The sequence below is a fragment of the Passer domesticus genome, chromosome 12, assembly GCF_036417665.1.
Source record: "Passer domesticus isolate bPasDom1 chromosome 12, bPasDom1.hap1, whole genome shotgun sequence".
NCBI classification, from domain to species: domain Eukaryota; kingdom Metazoa; phylum Chordata; class Aves; order Passeriformes; family Passeridae; genus Passer; species Passer domesticus.
In genome coordinates, this window is record NC_087485.1 from 15,601,591 (window position 1) to 15,607,435 (window position 5,845).

General features: G+C 43.2%; 1 long non-coding RNA gene across 1 annotated transcript; it reads left to right on the forward strand.

The window, feature by feature from the left end:
• The first annotated feature begins 421 nt into the window (after positions 1–421).
• On the forward strand, positions 422–3,872 carry LOC135279734 (uncharacterized). Its single transcript, XR_010346927.1, has 4 exons — positions 422–498; positions 2,490–2,602; positions 2,879–3,108; positions 3,618–3,872. It is a non-coding gene; the product is annotated as an uncharacterized LOC135279734 (long non-coding RNA).
• Positions 3,873–5,845: the final 1,973 nt, after the last annotated feature.

Sequence of the window (5,845 nt, forward strand, 5' to 3'; positions counted from 1 at the left end):
TGTATCATGTAAAGGTGATACAGAGAAAATACTGTTTGTACACCCAAGGAATCAGTGAGGAATGATGCCTCTGTGAAAGATACATCACTCATGTGTTCTAAGGCTGTTGCCAAGCAGAAAGCTGTGGAGGGAGCCATGTTGTGGCAGTTCTGCATTCCCCTTGGCATGCCCTCTGCAGCTGCAATGTGCCCTAACCCTAGGTGTTACCCTAACCCCAGGCAGAGCAGTAAGCACAGCCTTGGGTATGGAAGTGTGGTGAGCCAAGCTGAAGGCAGTCATTTTACCTCTTGTGGAATTCTGTTGGAAATAACTGCAGGTAGCGCCGGGCTCCGGCAGCAGATCCCTGCTTTTCTCACAATGCAGTTAGGATATTCCCTTCTGTCCTGCTCCACTCCTCCCTCCTAGAACAGCTCCCGGGGGTGTGGAACAGCCAAAGCTCTACAGGGTCAGCCCAGGCCTTCTCAGCACACCTTGACCTAAGCAAAACAAATGACAAAAGTAAAGCATGAGCAAGCATTGCTTTTTACCCCAGTCTCACCTTTCCTCTCCCAGCTCTAGTCTTTCAATCACGCCCCTCTAGCTTTCTGTGAAATCTGCCCCCCATTTATTCCTCTGTCTCTCTTTTCATCTCAGTGAAACAGCAGCCAAAAGGCGAAACAGACAGTGGGAAACAGAGATAAAGTGGGTAACTTCAATATCAATGTGCATCTTTTATTCCATAAAATAAAATAAATTTTATTTTTTAATATTTAAAATATATAAAATATTTAAATATTTGGAACCAATAATGTTGCAGACCATTTAAAGTAGACATCTTTCCATAGGCTACAGCAAAATTTAATAGTTGGAATGCAATAAATACTTAACAGTGAAAAAAAATAAATCTAGTGCATCCCATACATGTGTCATTTCCAAAAATAAGTAAAAACCAGCACTAGTTCATGTCGGTTACTACCAGGAGAGAACTGCTGGCTTAGTGCATCTCTTCTTTACACAGCAGTATCTTTTAATAGAGCCATGCTACAAATTTATGAAGTTCAAAGAATATGGAAGGGTTAATTTCAGATTGTTTTGATTTTTTTAAAGCAGAAATAATTCTGGTGGACAACAAAGGTAAACTTCCACATCTATGTGTAGCAACAGTTATAAAACTCATAAATGAACACTTCTTTAAAACTGAGAGTATCTAATTGTACTAAGTAATACAATACTACTGGAAACAGCAACAGCTTTCCTTTTAACTTAGAGGAATATTTCTAAATTGTCTGCTCCCTGTAATTCATAGTTCAGATTTTTTTGGGAGCTGGGGAACGTGTTTCAGAACAAGAAATGTTCACTGCAGGGAGAGCTAAGGAAGGACAATCCTGATCTCTTACAGGCAGTGCTTTACCTGCTCAGCTGAATGCAATGGCTCTAAACTGTCAATACACTTGTCCCATTCAAGTTAATTCCTACTCTGAACCTGAAATATGGGAAAAAGTCTTTAAGAAGGGACAATAAAACAATACAGTCCTCATTAGCCAAACCAACAAACAAGAGACTAAGTCCTTAACCCTGTGGAAATTTAACAATACAGTAAATATTGTTAGAGAAAAATATCACAATTCCTAAAGAAAACCAGGAACTGGTTAAGCCTCAGCCCATTCTCACTTCGTATATGTGCTGATAACGCAGAGTTCCTGTTTCACTGGCTTTGCTGTGCTCCAGCTCATTACACACAGCTGCTTCCCATGGGACAATATGAGGAAGGAGAATTAATTACCTGAGTAGAACATTTTAGCCAAAAAACTCAAAGGCTTTCATGTTCTACTTCTTGATAATGCAACAAAAACCCCAAAACAGGTGTTTTTAAAAAATTACGGTGTAAGAGCATATATCTATATAGTAATAAAAATCCCATTAATGGCTTCAGCCAGGTTAAAACAGCACACCTGTCTAGCAGAGCAAATCCATGAGTATAGCAATCCTAAAATAGGAAATATGCATATAAATATGTGTGTGTGTGTGTGTGTGTGTGTATAGTTACTTCAGAGGAAAATTACACATGAACTCAAGTAGTTTGCAGGTTGATTGTATCTGTAATATACAATCACAGCTTCTGTACCCCACTTTATATATGTATATACATATATATGTGTGTGTGTGTGTGTGTGTGTGTGTGTGTGTGTGTGTAGAGCATGAGGAAACACCTGAATGTGCTCCTCACATTTGATGGCACTATATGGATTATGTTCCTACAAAACATTTGCTATTTAGTCTTTGAAATTAAATGTAATTTAAAAATCTGTCAACAAAACTGTACAGAGTAGTATTTTTCCTTTTCTCACTCCTGTCTGTTACAATCTGAGATCTCCTCACACATGGAGATCATTCCATTCCCAAATCCATTCCACTGTATTTTGCTGTTATTGCATACAGCTCTTTGCAAAGCCATGGCACAATGATTCTCATGACACATTTATTTGTTTGTTTGTTTGTTTGTTTATTAGAGCCCACTGCTGAGGCACCATTCAGAGTGTTGCATTGCAAATAATCCCTGTCTGCATTGGCGTATTTGTTTACGGGACAATGGAAATTAAAGGGGAAATCTTCTATGGCTTCGGTAAGATTTGGAGCAGGCACAATGTTATTGTATAATTACTAATTAGATGCTTTAAAATCACTGTTAATTATTGAAGATTGTAGTTTCTACTCTTGCTGTAAATTTTTCTTAATTTCTTTCTCATCAAACACAATTCAATTTTCTTTTTTTAATATTACTTTTCTTATAGTATCATACTTCAGCTTCTGTAAGGTGGAAAAATCTTGCAATGTTTATTGTCTGCCAATTTTTATAGCAATGTTTCTGTGATTAATTTTTATTAAAATTTTAATTTAGGTCAGAGATGACTAAGCAAGAATTTCATGAAGCAAGGATTTGATCAAGCAAGGATTTCCAGTGTATCTTCCAAGCAGAAATGCTAAACACAGAGTTTGCAGAGTGTTGTCATAACCATCAATATTTTGCTTTATTTACAACTGCCTGAGGGATGAGATGGTTTGTTCATGAGTGTTTTCATGCATTCTGTTATGACTCTAATATGGTGTCATTCCAAGGGTGATTATGAGGTCAGTGTGAGTATTACTTAAAGAAAGTCACCATTGATAGTGATTAAAACCTTGGGGAAAAAATCAGCAGCTTTTCTTGAATCCCTCTAGTGTTTGAAATTGAGTCTCAAAGGGCTTGTGAAGGATCCTGCTTATTGAAAGTGATCTCCTGGAGATTTTTACATATCTCAAGTAGTCCTGAGAGCTCTGCTGAATTACTAATGTACACATAGTGCATTATTACTTGCAAACCAATGCATACTGAGCATTTTTGACAGCTAAAATTGACATTCCTAAATAATACAGAATATAAGTTTAAAAAACAGAAAAAAGTCTTTTTAAAGCATCTCTTTTCTGTTTACCATCCTTCGTCTATATAAATGGTACACAGAATTCTGTGGATATATCAGAAGTGTCTAGAACTTTCAGGAATCCACTATTTCTGCATCACAGCTAAAGGTTCTGAGCAGTGTAAACAGCTCAACTGATTCTGAAAAATCCTGGTCCATCTTTTATGCTTTTGCATTTAGAGCTGCCCTGTTTGCAGAGGAAATGATCTATACCTGGGAGTGGCTGAAAAACAAACCAGGCATCTGACGAGCCAAGAATGATCCACAACTTAAAGCACTGTTGCCTCCAGATTTCTTCAATGAACCAAACTCTCCCTTTTTGCTTCCTGAGCCTCAGATCGTAATTGGCAATAACTGCGACACCTTCTCAAAACACAAAAACTCATCAACTGCCAGCTCCCTGCTAATAAACTCATCCAGAACAACTTATTAAGACATAACCTTTAAGTGTGTGAGCAAACAATATGCAGCGAAAGCCGCAACACAAATATCTATGAAGCGAGATGAAGTATTGGGATTACTGCAGCTTTCTCTGAGCGAAGCCAAGCATATGGTGGTATAATGGAGCATGAATTTACAGCAGCAGAGATGTACGAGATAGATTAAAGCTTCATCTGGGAGAACATACTGCGCGGCAAAAAAGCAAAAACAAAAACAAACAAACAAAAAAACCCCCCCCCCCCCCAAAAAAAAAAAAAACAAAAACAAACCCACAACCCAAACAATTTTTGGTTTTGTTTTCTGGTTGAACGTTGAGCACCAAATACTGTTGTGTAGAACAACGGCTCCCTCTGCTGCCCACGGGGAAGGACAAACCAAATCCTTCCTTTTGAAGCGCTAAAAACGCTAAAATCCTTCCGAAATAGCCCCGAATTTCAACCGGTCTGAACGTGCTTCTCAGAACACGAGGATGGATGAGAGCTTTTCAGGCAGGACGGATGGGCTCCTGTGATCCATCTGGAGGGTGTGACATGGAAAGATCCAAAATAAATTAACTCCGCTCCGCTAATTTTGTCTGCATTCCCTGCCAGAGTTGTTAAAGAAATAAGCACTTGACACATTTTGTTACAGTTTAAAACTAGACCAGAAATATTTGGTAAATACATCTTTATTATCCCTGCTTTAAGGGAGCTGTGGCTTATTCATAATGGTGGAACAGCTTTTGGGGTTGTTTCTTCGGTTAAATTAAATCTAAAAATACGAGTGGAAAACCTACCAGCCTGTAATAAAAGTGTGACTGACCAACAATAAAGACTGAAATTTGGGGTGTGAAAGTAACTTTTTTAACGTGATTGAAGCTGTTACATTGAAGCTATTAAATGAGAGTGCCAGTAATACTTGCATTGCTATTTTGACGCTATTAAAGTGTCTTTGTACCCAGTCTGACAAAGGCCATTACCTTTGTCAGCTTTTGGGGGGAGTGTGGGGGTTTTTTTCTATTTGATTCTAGAGACAGGGCCGTGGCTGAAGGTCAGGATGTCTTTTAGTGTGGACCGGACTGGGGAGCAGGGGCTCAGCACAGGGAGGCACTTTTGGGGAGCCCCAAAAGCAGAGCAGGGCTGGGGCAGCGCCACTCCCTGCTGCTCCCGTGGCACGATCCCACGGCTGCTTTGTAGAGGAAATCAGGGGGCCATGGCAGACTCAGAGCCCAGGCCACCAGTCCATGGTGACATCGTAGCAGTCACTGGCACAAAGGGACACGGCAGAGCCTCGGTGTTCCATCAGCCCGGCGGGACCGTGTCCGTCCCGCTGTGCCCTCACAGCGCACTCCGGTCCTCTCCCGTGCCCTCACACACAGCGCACTCCGCTCCCGTGCCCTCACACACAGCGCACTCCGGTCCCGCTGTGCCCTCACACACAGCGCACTCCGGTCCTGCCGTGCCCTCACACACAGCGCACTCCGGTCCCGCTGTGCCCTCACACACAGCGCACTCCGCTCCCGTGCCCTCACACACAGCGCACTCCGGTCCCGCTGTGCCCTCACACACAGCGCACTCCGCTCCCGTGCCCTCACACACAGCGCACTCAGGTCCTGCCGTGCCCTCACACACAGCGCACTCCGGGCCGCTCCCGTGCCCTCACACACAGCGCACTCCGGTCCCGCCGTGCCCTCACACACAGCGCACTCCGGTCCCGCCGTGCCCTCACACACAGCGCACTCCGGTCCTCTCCCGTGCCCTCACACACAGCACACTCCGGGCCGCTCCCGTGCCCTCACACACAGCGCACTCCGCTCCCGTGCCCTCACACACAGCGCACTCAGGTCCTGCCGTGCCCTCACACACAGCGCACTCCGGGCCGGTCCCGCCGTGCCCTCACACACAGCGCACTCCGGTCCCGCCGTGCCCTCACACACAGCGCACTCCGGTCCTCTCCCGTGCCCTCACACACAGCACACTCCGGGCCGC